Source organism: Melospiza melodia, chromosome 13 (assembly GCF_035770615.1).
Source record: "Melospiza melodia melodia isolate bMelMel2 chromosome 13, bMelMel2.pri, whole genome shotgun sequence".
In the NCBI taxonomy this organism is placed as follows: domain Eukaryota; kingdom Metazoa; phylum Chordata; class Aves; order Passeriformes; family Passerellidae; genus Melospiza; species Melospiza melodia.
The window spans coordinates 17,620,584-17,634,070 of record NC_086206.1 but is presented as its reverse complement, the minus strand read 5'-3'; the positions used below and the strand labels follow the sequence as shown (position 1 = coordinate 17,634,070).

Here is a 13,487-nt window from a genome sequence, read left to right as displayed (position 1 = left end):
AACAGTTGGGAGAACAGAACAGGGAGTAGCAGGATTGCTGCTGTCCAGACTCCTGGGTTCAAGGCTCGTGGTCCTGGGTGGATTCCAAATGCTCACAGAAATGCAGTGTGGGAGGAGCTGTGCCAGGGTATGGTCAAATCTGAATGCTGGGGTTTGGAGGTTTGGAGTCTCCACATTAGATACACAACAACCAATTCCATCCCAAGAATATCAGCTATATCCTACTGCTAATACTGCATTGAAAGACTTTTAATCCTAGAATGTGAAATACCCAGCCCAAGTCAAAACAAAACTAAAAACCAACTACCACCCTAAATCTAGTGAGGTTTTATCTAATTTTTTTTCCTGGGATATAATGAATTAAACATAGTATGAAATGCAAAAAGATTACATTGAGACATATAATATTTGAAGGTTTAATTCATTTTTCTAGTGTATAAGACACAAGGCTATTAAATTTTTAAAGCAGTGATCTCCTGAAGTCCCTACTTTATGAGGGCTTTCTTCATAAAGATAAATGGTTTCCTTGCCAAATCAAATGCAGATTTGAAACAAATTAAGTTAATGTTCAATGGTACAAGGTAGAATGGATGGGGGAACTGTTTTATTTTGCATTGTAATAACCATATACACCTAAATCAATAGCTGTGGAAAAAAAAGGCAATAATATCACGTAACTGCAGGAAATGAAATATAGTGAGATGAAGGGGGGAGCGGGTTGCAGAATGAAAGGATTTGTATTGGAATAATGACATTTCATTAAAAAGGGAAGGAGTGCTATTGAATATAAGTCCATACCAGTAAATTCTATTTCTTATAATAACACTTGAGATGAGTTAAAGTTGCCCAAGTATTGTGATAAAGTATCTTGCTGGATTCCTTTCTTATATTATGCTGTAATTTTACGTTAAAAGAAAAATTTGAAATGTTAAAGAGGCAGTGCATGTTTTCTAAAGTGCTTTCTATTTCTCCTAATGTTTCATTTAACTTGTTATATTATCCTGTGCTCCTGCAGTCTGAGCAGGAGGATGTTTATCAGTTTCGTTCTTCTGTAAGCTCCTATTAAAGGGACAAAACAAAATGTGAATCTGGCAGTGGTGAAAGGCATTGGATTGAGAGTCCTGGGGATTAAAGCCCACGATTTATCTGCAGCACAGTCTCAGATGGTGGGTAACAATGAGGACTGAGAGAGGGTGAATCTCTGCAATACAGGGATCAGATTCCTGCCTGGTGCAAATCAGCAGCAGCCAGGGCTGATGTGTTGGGTAATGGCACTGAACAGGACAGGATGCAGCCTTTTTCAAAGTATTTCACAAAGAAATTGTTGTTCCTCTGAAGTCAGTGACAAAAATCTCATTGGTTTCATAGAAGTAGGGATTTTAACCTTGTTTTTTGCTGTTTGTCACCCTGAAGTCTCCCTGAAAGACTCTCATATAGAAAGGAAAATATTCCATGTGCTTCACTTCAGTCACTTCCCTGATTTGTTTCCTTCTTTTGAGGTTGCCCACAAAGGGAAGAGTTCCATTGGCTGGGCAAGCTGAGAGACACATGTGGCTGCTAGAAATTGAACTGATACCCTGCTGTTCATGTCTCATGTGTCACATAAGAGGAGTTCATTAGAGGGACAAATCCATTTTGTTCTTTTGTGGAAAGAGTTTCTGCTCTTTCAGGGTACTCTGAAACGTGGGTGTGTGGGCACCTCTGCTGAACCTCTGCCAAGCAGTCATCTGGAAAATCACTTGTAGTGGTAAGAGGTGTACAGGATTGTAAAGAAAGCAGGATTGATAGTGTCATAATGCTTCAGTGTCAGTGATAGAAACATTGTGGGACATGGATGTCATCTGTGTCAGAGCTTCTCTCTCCCCTTCCTGACACGGTGTGTGCAGCTACGTGGAACTCTTGTTATCCCTGTCAGCAGTTTTGGAGCTCTGCCTTCTTTTACCAAAGCCATAAAAATGCTGTGGCAGGGCAAGGTATCTATGAGGTGGCAACAGAGCTAGAACTGTATTTTTATATTAATAAGGAGAAGGTTTGGAACTGAACTGTAGTTCCTAGAGTTGCTCATGGCTGGGTACAGAGGAGCCCATTATGAGAATGTGGTACCTCCTTGTAGCACTCTCACACCATTGTGTCCTGATATAGTCTGGCTCCTGTGGTGTACTTCTGGCAATTATAGAAATCCAGTAATGCTTCACTTGGATCTCCTGGACTCATTATGCAAATTTATTGTGGTCAGAAATGCATGAAAATCCAGAGGACGTTTGGATAAGACTTGGCTTTTCATTTAGGGCCTAGGAAATTTTTGTGTCCTGTCTCCCCATCACAGAAGAGGCATTTTTGTGCAGAGCTTGTGACTGAAATTCTTTTGAGCAGACATCTGAAGAATCCCCTGTGCACAGTTAAAGGATGAAACTTGTCCATACACACACAGCTCAGCATCCTCCTGTCCCCAGTGCAATTTGCATCTGTGCTGTTCCTCCTTATACCCTGCACAGCCAATGAGCCATCCCTTTGTGTGAGCCAGTGGGGGTCTTGCTTTGAGTTATTTTTGTAGTCATAATCAGCTCTGTGCTTCACTTGTTGGTTCATTTGTTTCAATAAGAATGGGCAAAGCATTCTCAGGCAAATTTCAGACCTCATTCAGTCTGAAGAGTCTCATCCCTATGAGCATTATGGAGAGGCACATAACTGTACTTGAGCTTGTCTCAGTTCCTTAGTCTGCTTCAAAATAAGATCCAAAGTGGAGCTTCCTGAAGCAAATCAGCTTTTCAGAGCTGTGTATTGTGAAATTGGTACTCATCTCTACCAGCAGGAATTGATCCTGTGTGCTGAGCAATCCTAATAATGTGCCTTACCTGAGTGTGTTGCAGGCTGCACTTTTCATGCAAAAAGTATCAGTTTCAGGAACATTATTTATATTCTCTCTTTTCATACATTCATCAGCTAAGGTGTCACCAGATTTTTGCCAAGGGGCCAGGGGTAACTGATAGCATCTGAGGAGATTTGGCTGTCTCCCACTCAGGATATGAGTGAAATGGTTTGCTCAGTAAATGAAATATTGTTTTTTAAATAAAAAAAAGACACCAAATATATCCAGGCTCTCCTAAAAAATGTCACAGGGAGTTTTATTTTAGAATATGTGCAACCAATCAACCTCTGATTTGTGCATTGCTGTCACATTTTCTGGTCTCTGTTTCCTCTGGATAGGACGCTTGGGATGTGATCCTTTCAATTGCTTTTAATTTTACTCCCCATGAAATTAATTGTTGACAAGTCCTAGAATCTGAGCCACTCAAACCAACTGTTCATGGATTTCTCACGTACACGTACCAGTAACATTCATAACTCACATTGAATTGTATAAGTCAGTTGGAGAACAGAAAGAGTGCTGCATGGTTTATCTAAATAATAAACACAGTTGTAATGGTAAACATTCACTCTGAACTTTCCAAGAACATCTTGCAGCATAAAAAAATTTACTGCAGAAATTCTCGGATAGTGTTTTTAGATAATGGTTAAATGTAAGAATTTCACCGTGTTGCAGCAACAGTAAAAAAAGATTAAATATATTGAATAAAGATTTTATTGTGAGTTATTTGCTCAGCTCTGTAGCACCATCAATTTTTTCTCCCTATATAAAAATAATGAAGTCAATAAATGTGTTTAGGTGACCTCTGAGACTTACAAAAAGGATGTTATGAGATGGGTGAATACTGGATACAGTATTTCATTCAGATGCTGAACAGCTGTTGTGCTAGACAGTGCTGGCATCCTATTTTTCACCACTGGTGCTAATGCAAATTGTGCTCTGATTGTATTTATATTCTGTCATATTGTGGGAATGTGAAAAAGACTGTTGGCCTGTCAGCCCTTGTGTCCCACCTGGTTGTGCCATTTGCTAATGTGCAATTGCAGAATTGCAGGCAGTCAGGAGCCTTGGCCACCAGAGTGGAGCCTGCAAAAGACTGGCCCAGCCCCTGCTGACAGCCAGCCTGGTGGCTGAGCTGGGCTCCAGCCCCTTCCAAAAATCAAAATTGGGCCCTGTTGTCCTGATGATTCCAACAGGCACCTGACAGACAGGCACTGGTTTCGTTTTTTCCCCCACCCCGGTAAAGTAGATTTTATTCAAACGCATTTAAAAACATCTGGACTCTCTCCTGACCCTGTCACTGTGGGCTGTTAATTGTTCTTTTCCAAATCAGTGATCCCAGCTTGCTGCACATCGGTCAGTGAGCAGCAGGGATTTGTTAGGGATCAGATTTGCCTTTGTGTGTTCAGAGCATCCCCAGTGCATCACAAAGTGGGAGGGGAGGACCCTTTGTTCATCCCTTACCTTGTGCTGCTCCTGTCAGGGTGCCTGCCCTCGAACCTGTCTTGTCATCAGTGCTACATGTTCATAGAAAATGTGAAAGTATTTTTCAAAGAAATAGACAAATTAGCACTTTAAGACTAATTCTTATGCAAATTTAATATTTATACCTGTGGTGATTATTTCCTTTGCAGGATGATGAAAAAGGAAATATGCATTAACATTAACAATTAGCAATATGATGAGAATTCTGTGTTTGATTAACCACATTTTCTATATGTTTTCTCTGAGTTCAGTATTTGTTTTCTTTTCAGTCTGACAGCTGTTCAAAAGTGGGTGCACACCTTTTCACTTTCAGAATGGTCTCTGTTGTAAATTGACTGAGGGTGTGTGATTTGCCCTGCAGCATCTTTTTAAAGTAATTAGTATAAATCAGTCAATAGATTTGTGTTAGTGACACCAGAAAAATTGCAGTAGTTTGGAAAACACTGCACTCTATTTTATGTTATCCTCTTTAAGTGCCATTGGTTTAAAATGTGAGAGAATTATCAATTTTAAAAGGTAGATCACTGGTACTTTGATTAAGCAGCTTTTGTTTTAGGGAGCTCCATGCTTTTATTCAGGAGACAGTTGACACGACCTGCAGATTTCTGTTTATTTCATGGAATCACAGAATCATGGAATTGTTTGGGTTGGAAGGAACCTTAAAGATCATTTTGTTCCAATGAGACACCTCCCACTTAAGAAAGTACTTTCAAAATATTGCTCCATAAACCTCTCACACTGAAAATAAGGCTAGAGAAGGATCCTTTTGACCTGCATACAAGTGACCTCTTCAAAACTAAGTTGCCCACACTGTGGAATGTTCCAGCTTCTCTGTACTCTGGTCTTCTGCAGTTGCTGAGCTCAGGTGGTTGTGACCCAGGGGAAGCAAAGGAAAGATGCTGGTTGTAGGCAAGGAATTGGTGGTGTAAGCTACTGAGAGAATTTTCTTGGGGGTGAGGGATTTGTTAGTCAAAAGGCAAGTTCCAATGTCCATTTTGGATATCAGGCTCCAGTTTAAATTCTTGGGTGCATTTCTTTCACCCATAATCCATAAATGCTTCTTTGCCACTTATTGAATTCTTGCTAGATGAGTCCAACTTTTTTCCTTTTTTTTTTTTTTTAAGGGGAGTGGGATATATTTTCAGTCCCTGCCTTTGTCAGATTTTGTGGTTTTGCAACTCTTGTGTTTCTGTTTTCTTTTCAAAGTAAGCCTGCCCTTTGTGACCGTGGGGAGACTGTCTCCAGTGAGGCTCAGTGCCATGAGAAATGCTCTCAGAAGCACTTCTAGGAGCCTTCACTCCTTCATACTCATGTCCTAGAGTCCTCTTGCTTGTTACTTGTTTGAATGACAAAAAATATTTTTTTAAGTAGTTTGGACAATTTAATCAAAACTGAAAATAGTCTTAGATCCTGAATAGGTACCCTCTTTGAAAATGCTGATTACAGTAGCTCTGTCATCCCCAGCATAAATCTTTCCTGCCTTTTTAGCTGTGTACAAAAAACAAGCTGTTTAGACAAAAAAACGCCAGGAACTTTTTAAAAAATATCTGTAATTAAGCAATCATAGCAGCCTTTAAATAAATACAGCTTGCATTTACATTTTAGCATGCACTTCTGGTGTTTGTTTAACTTTATTTCTTCTTCACCCCATTTGAACATGATAGCAAATGTACAGCAGGATTGCTGAGTGCCTCCAGTGCCCCAGCCTGTCACAGCCTGTGAGCTGCTCCTCTGGACTCAGGCTGGCAGGATGCCTGACACTGTCACTGCTCAGCACAAGTGGGTTTGAACAGAAAAGCCAACCACTTAGAAAGGCACATTGTTCTGCCCATGCCCAGATCAGAATCTATTAAAGCAATTAAAACTCAATTGTGATCAGAAATGGTGTGTGTTTGTCTCAGGCTTGGCTGTGGAAAGTTCAGATTCCCAGAGTTGGAGATCTGGGCTGGTTTTTCACATTTGTTTCTCTTGTTGAGAACAACGGGTGTGCTTCTTGAGATTGGATGCCTTTGAAAATCTGATCATGTCACTTTATTTATTTGTGTAGATTTGTGTGTGCACAAATATATACAACATGCCCAGAAACAAGCATGCCCACATACATGGCAGCTCCAGGGTCTGGATTTTCAAAGGAGTCTGGGAGAATTCAGTGAGAGATGGGTGTCTAATTAAAATTCATATCCTTCCTGCCTTTGGCATAACTTAAGCCTGCAGCTAAGTTAATACCAAAACATGACTGAAGGGCAGCAGGATAACTCAGTAATACCCACAGAAGGCAGGCAAATTAGCCTTCCTTTCACCAGCCTCACATTTTCCCATTTCTTATTTTTAAAGATGGAAGTAAAAATTACAAAGGAATGCCAAATCTCTTTAAAGTACCACCCTTATATGGGATGCTTTAGGTTGTCTGGGGTCAGGACCTATCTCTGGTCAATTGTGTGTACAGACAGCAAAGAGTGTCTGATTTTTGTTGGGACTTCACTGTACTGTTGCACTTGTGTATGAAAACCATAGCCAGGTAACCAAAGATTTTTGGACACCTGTAAAAATTGTAATGTAAGCTTTAAAATCATAGTAGAAATAGTGCATCTTTCTGTTCAATATGCTACAATCCAATCAGACAAAAAACTCCCCTGATTTAGGATTTCCCAGAATGTGGCTCCTCATCTACATGTACAAAAAGAGAATCTTATATCCTAGAAGATGCTTTACCAAATCAATTTTTTATAATAGTGCATAGTGTAGTTTACATTCCAGCCCTGGTCCCAGGAGGGAGGAGGGTACCAAGTTCAGTGCCCAGCATCTCTGCTTTATCCAACTCAGATGCTCCAGACAGCCCACCAGGGTGCAAAATGGAAAAATGGAATGCAGCCTTAAGAAAGACTTTTACACCACCACGGATCTTGAATTCTTCACTGCCCAGGATATATCCCCAGCAGGTAATTTGGGAAAAAAAAACAGTAGGGAAGATTATAATTTTTGTTTTCTGGAGACCACTGTGGGGAGGGAGGAATTTGAATGCCCCTCTTTTCTAGCCTGGGTGAGCGACAGGTTTGCACACCTACAACAGAATTGTTTCTCCAGCTGCTGAATTTTAAAGGAAAGTGGCTGCAAACACACTTTGCAAGACATGCGATCCTTCTGTTTTCCTTAGAAAATATTTACAGGACTGGTCATCTAAGGAGAGACTTTTTAATTCATGTGTCCTACCAAGACATAGTAAGAAGTCAGTACCAAATCAGTCCCCCTGAGCTGGTCCTTGGGTGTCCAAGGAGATAAATCATGGAATAGGGGACACACCTGGGCAGGTGCCAGTTTGCTACCTCTGGCCAGGAGTACAGGAGCCCTGAAAGGGATGAGGGCCTGGCTCCCAGTTTTGCACTTTTCCTCACAAAATCTGACTGAGTCCTATTTACCCAGGGGCACTGAGCCACAAGGGAGAGTGTATCAGAGCTAATAGGGCCCAGTGTTTTCTCCCCTGTTTGTTGGTGTCAATCTGTGCTTTTTTTTTAGTGTGAGCTGCTTTATGGACTCAGAAAGAATGAATCCCAAACCTCTTTCTTTTCCAGAACCACTCAGGTTTGCTGCAGTTCTCTTACTTGTGCTCCTGGATGGTACTGACAGTGGAGAACGGATTTTTAATTAAAGAGGAAAAAAGGTATTAACAAAACCTCACATCAAAGCAACTGGTCTCTAACCTGAGAAGCCCAGGATGCTTGCCCCTGCTAGGCTCCTGGACAAACACACTTCACCACTGTGATCTTAAGAGGCTGAAGTATCTTTCAGACAAGCTCATTCCTTAGACTTAATTAAAACCTAGTTCGCTCCTTTATTCAATTTATGAGGCCTAGCCAGTAGGATTAAGCGATTACAGGCAAAAAGCCCCATTTGTGAAACACTCATAAGCTCAAGCTGCTAGACTGCTCAGTTGTACTCCATTAAATTAATAAGGAATGAATAGACTGATCCATTATGAATAAAGCTGTGGGGAGCCTCAGCATTGCCTCAGACTCTCTGCACACTCCTTAGAGAACATTTGTGCAAAATGATTATGTTCATATTCATTCAATTGGAATTCTATAAAAGTGGAATGCATAAATTACTCTAAAGATGGGGAGTTTATCTTAAACATTAACTATGTGTGTGAATTAATAAGACTATTATAAAACCATTAGCATTCAGTGTATTTACCTACGTATGCTGCATACCTAAACTAAATTCAACAATTGTTCCTAATTGCTATTCTTGTTGTGTGATCAAGCTGTGGTTCATTTTCCCTTGTAGTCATAATATTTATGAATTGCAGTTTTTCCTGTGAAAACTTCTCCATCTCCCCTTTCCTCCCACCAGCTTTTCACTTGCTCCTGCAGTTTTTGTATTGGGAAGTGAAAGATCAACAGATGCTTACAGATGTGTTAAAATAACATATTGGCTATCCTCTGAAAATATTTGTGTCAACCAAACCTTTATCTTTTACAGAGTTTTAGTTGGAGAAGAATGTCAGTGACTCCTGGGTGAGTTTCCCCTGAATCTGCTGCTGTTCAGCAGAATCCCAGTTTCAAAATGCAGAGGGTACAAAACTCATCCAGCGTTCTTTGCCGTGTTGTGAACACGCACAGTCTGTTTCTTCTGGAAGAACTCCAAATGAAAGGTAAAAAGCAAACCCAAATACCAAAATGAGGGGGTGCCTTACTGGGAAAAAAACCCCAAAAATAAAAAGGTTTTAGAGGACTTTGCAAACAAGGAGTTAAAATGAATGAGCGTGGGTTAGTTGCTCAGGTTATAAAAGCAGGAGCTCAGGCAGGCAGTGGCAGGGGTGTGCTGCAGGATGAGAGGAGGGCTCAGGGCTGAGCTGCTGGGACAGACACTGAGCAGGGAACCCTTCCTCCTGCCCTGCATCTCCCTTCCCGTCCTTTGACACTTTCTGACAGAGCAGCAGGCCCTGGGGGGCTGTAGGGTGGATTCACCAGGGGCTGGGCTGGAGCAAAAGGGGTGCATTATTAGGGCTGGTTTGATGTGATCCCAGTGAGATGGCAGCAGGGGCATCCAGGCACGGTGTTATTTTCAGAGCTGTTCCTGAGCAGAGCGAGGAAGTTCCGTGTTAACACAGGTTACCTGGCATGTCTGACCTTCATTGTTCCCAGTGGAAACAGTGACAGTCTATTAGTCCTCCACAAGGGATATCACTGTCTCACAGCAGCTCTGAAAATCCCCCAGGACACTCCTGGAACAACAATAATTCTGCAGGAGTTCACACAGTGTTAGAGCTCTGTGAAATGTTTCCAACAAATCTTTGCCTGGATTGGAGAGGGGGATGTGGTGGGAAGGGGGAGAGGGACAGCTTTGAGCTCAGCTGCATTTGAGAGGAGACACTAACCTTGCAGGCAAGCTGGACCAGGTAGGGCTTTTGCCACAGGAAAATCTTGCTAATTCTCTTGAAATGAAACAGCCAAATAGATAAAAGAAGGTGGAAATTAGTTTTTTAGCTTAATCTTGCTTCTGAAGTTGAATATCAACCTTTAAATCTGAATTTTAAACTGAATGACAAAGAATTTAAACAGTGAAACTTGTAGGGGCTAAAAGCCAAAGAAACCAATTTTCAGCTGAACATTTAGGAAATTAAGTGACAGAGTTTTAATACAACTTATAGGAAGTAGAAGCTGAATCAAAGTATGATTGCCTTTGATGCAAAAATAATGCTGTGGATGGGAAAGTAACTCTGTAGCTTTTTACACATTGAGTAGCTGCTAAGATCTTTTAATGGCTGTACTTTTAGAATGAAAGGGCAGGAGTAAAGAAACTTTTAGTTCCACTGCTGGATTTCTTAGACCTGATCTTCTCTTTGCTTATTATCCTCTCCAACATGTTGTTCCTCTCAAACATTCCTGCAGCCTGTGGCACGGTTGTGTGGTGTGTCCTGGCCTCAAACAGCCCAGCCCACAAGGGCAGCAGTGATAACAGATAACCTGACAGGTGTCCTAGGCTCCAGTAAAGATAAACATGGATGTTCAGGGTAACCTGGACTTGCTGCTCTGGAGATTTCTCACCTGGAGGGTGTCCCTCAAGGAACAGAGTTATTTGATGTCATTAGGGCCCCTGGATGACTTAATCCAGGCTTGATCGAAAGGATTAATAAATGAATTCTTGACAGAGCCAGCATGTGAAGTCTGTATTGGGGAAAGGCTTATTCTTTGGCCTGGCTCCAAGAGAAACTAATCATCATGAACTTCATGCAGATTTACGATTATTCTTTCTGTAGAAAGGGTTAGGCCAGAGCTCTCTGGCAGTGCTGGAAAATCTGCAGAAAAGGAGAAAGCCAAACACTCACATTGCATGTGGGCTTGTTTCTTTGAGATCCTTCCCTTGGATTTTCTGCATTTTCACAGAAAACTGATGTAAGAGCACTATCATGTATTAAACCAGATAGAATCATTACGCTCCTCTCTACTCAAGGAGACAGAAATATCATACACTCTTATTTTTCCAAGGGAGATGCTATCACGGAATAAAGTGATAAGAAAGAAAGCTACCGTGATAGTATGAAATATGTCCACTGGCTGCCTTCAGCAGAGTAATCTTTTATATTCAAACTATTACTCAAAATAGGGATTATTGAAATGCTGTTCTTCTGTGGCACTCTCTTGGGTGATCTATGGAACCTTGTAGAAGTCAGTGAAAGGAATCTTATCATTTCTTCTTGTTCCTATAAAAAATGGTAATAAAATAACGTACCTATTACATTTCAGAACACATATATACATGTATTGGAAATGCAGTATGATAGTGGGGGTTTAAAAAGTGCTATTTCATTATCAGATTTCTAATAATATTTTAAAATATCCTGGAAAAAAAAAAGGAAAAACTGCAACCAGTATATCCAGAATTTTGGGCTTTCTTTTCTGGTTTTTTTTTTAATTGGAAGCTAGTTGAAGACTTTTTGTAATCTATTTCCAACATTGCATTTGCAGATATGTTTGGATTTGTTAGGTTATCTCCTACTCATAGGATTTTGTTAAACAAAGTTGTGGAACAGTCATTAAAATGAAGACTGAAGCTTTGTCCAGGAGCTTTGCTCCTTAGTCTTGAGATAGCTTTTTGCTTTTTCTTTTTAATGCTAAATTTTTTACATTACAGCATTATTTTCTTGACTCCTACATAAAAAAAAGGACATAATGAGGGGACAGAGATAAGACAGGGGCTGCAGAATTCTTTAATTTTACAAAGCAACAGACCAGTGGTCTGTAAGATCCAATATCTATCCCAAAAGAAAATTAAAATCACTTGGTCAGCCAGGCAGTGCAAGATGACCACAATTCTGTGATTCCCTTACATGATTAGGGTATTCTAGAGCCATGGGGATTGTTAATCCTTGTGATTTAAACTACACAGTCTAAGTACAGATGTTGCTGCTTTGTAGATTCTGCATTATTTGGATCCCATTAGTGTGTGACAGGGTTTATGAGCTGCAGGATGTGTGATGTGTGAATGGGTGTACAAGGACAGGGAGTGGCTCCTGCTTGTGGGGCTGCATAAAGGCTGAGCTCATTTTGTGCACCTGTGCTAATTAGACATGAAATCCAAGATCATCAACCTTTTGAAAGATAGATTTGATCAATGGTAATACCCCAGATAATGTCCTCCGGAGTATACATGTCCCAGGATATCCAATTTTCTTGTGTGGTAATGATTTGTGTGGATTTTGTATGCTCAGGACCACTGATTCAACAATGACATGGCAGCAAAAGAGCCACTGCATTTGGAACTGAGGAATCATTTCCTCCTGTGCTCAGGACAGGTATTTATTTATTATTAACAGTTTGTCATAGAAAATTAAGCAAAGTGATTTTTCTAGTTATGAGATGAAGGAGAGAGACCTATTTATTCTGTCATCTTCTATAACCTTTTTGGGCAGTATGGATCACTTGCATTCCTTAGGATGATTGGATAAAACATTCCTGTCCAACTTCCTCAAAGAGATTCCTTCCATGTCTGAGTGAAGCAACAGGGAATGAGATGGACACACTTAATAGACTCCTCTTTAGATATTTTGCATTTCATTGTTAATATATCACATGTATATATCTGTCCCCCTTGAAAACAAGCAAAACACTGAGGAGTAGCACCACCCATGGTTTAACATCACAGGAGTCCCAGGGAGGAGACTTTAATAATAATGTTTGCTATGTTGGATGTATACATTTAACTGTATGATTAGGGACTCTGGGAGGTGTAGAAACTCAAACCTAGTGGAATGAACCACCCTCCTCTGCGAGAGTGATGAGTGCAGGCTGGAGCTGGGGTAGAAGAGCTGTTTGATGTGTGAGGATCAGCACACCCCAGTATGTCCCTTTTGTCGCGTTCACTGTGGTGCTTGCTGATGGAAACCAGTGGGAATCCTTCTAAAGTGGGGCTTCAGTGGGTCTTCTAATGAGTTGACTACTCTCCAAAAGTACTTCTGATGAAAGCACAGTGCTGTCAGGAGAGGGATAAAGGTCACCTTGGTAATAAATGATAGCTGTGTTGCAGTCTAGGGAAAAGTTCTAAGGTTTTCCAAAGTTTGAATAGGGATAAGTGGCCCTTTAGGTAATTTTCCATTTCTGGTAATATCATGCCTTTTTTTTTTGGCCAATTTGCCCTCTCCCTACATGCTCTATTTTGGCCAGTTTCCCTGGAAGACTGCTAGAAACCCAGCATGTGCTAAAGACCTGCAAATCAGATGATCATATAACAATGATTTTCCAGTTCCAGCTGCATGTATCCCTGGCTGCCTGGTACAAGCAGGAGTCCACTGGGTACCCAGTGTGTCACACCAGTCCCAGTGCACTGACATTTTGTTGTCCTGTGGCTGTATCATGAATTAAGGGCTGAAGCCACACTGTCTCTGCTGGGCTGCAAGCACATAATTCCAATGAGCAGTATCCCCCACAGGGTAATAAACTCTTTAATAACAGTAATGCAGCAACCACAATAATGAAAAAAGTGATTACATTCTACATAAAAATATAAAAGCTCATTTGATCCTGAGGTCCCCAGTGGCACATTACCTGGACTTTTATTTAAAATATAACATTTCTTACATCTTATTCAGGTCCTTTGTTAACACTAATATAAAACAGCAGTAAAATTGTCATTG

General features: G+C 40.7%; 1 long non-coding RNA gene across 1 annotated transcript; it reads left to right on the top strand.

Moving 5' to 3' along the window:
* The first annotated feature begins 7,940 nt into the window (after window positions 1-7,940).
* Window positions 7,941-12,149, top strand: LOC134424098 (uncharacterized). The gene is made up of 3 exons (XR_010029338.1): window positions 7,941-8,012; window positions 8,834-9,005; window positions 12,066-12,149. It is a non-coding gene; the product is annotated as an uncharacterized LOC134424098 (long non-coding RNA).
* Window positions 12,150-13,487: the final 1,338 nt, after the last annotated feature.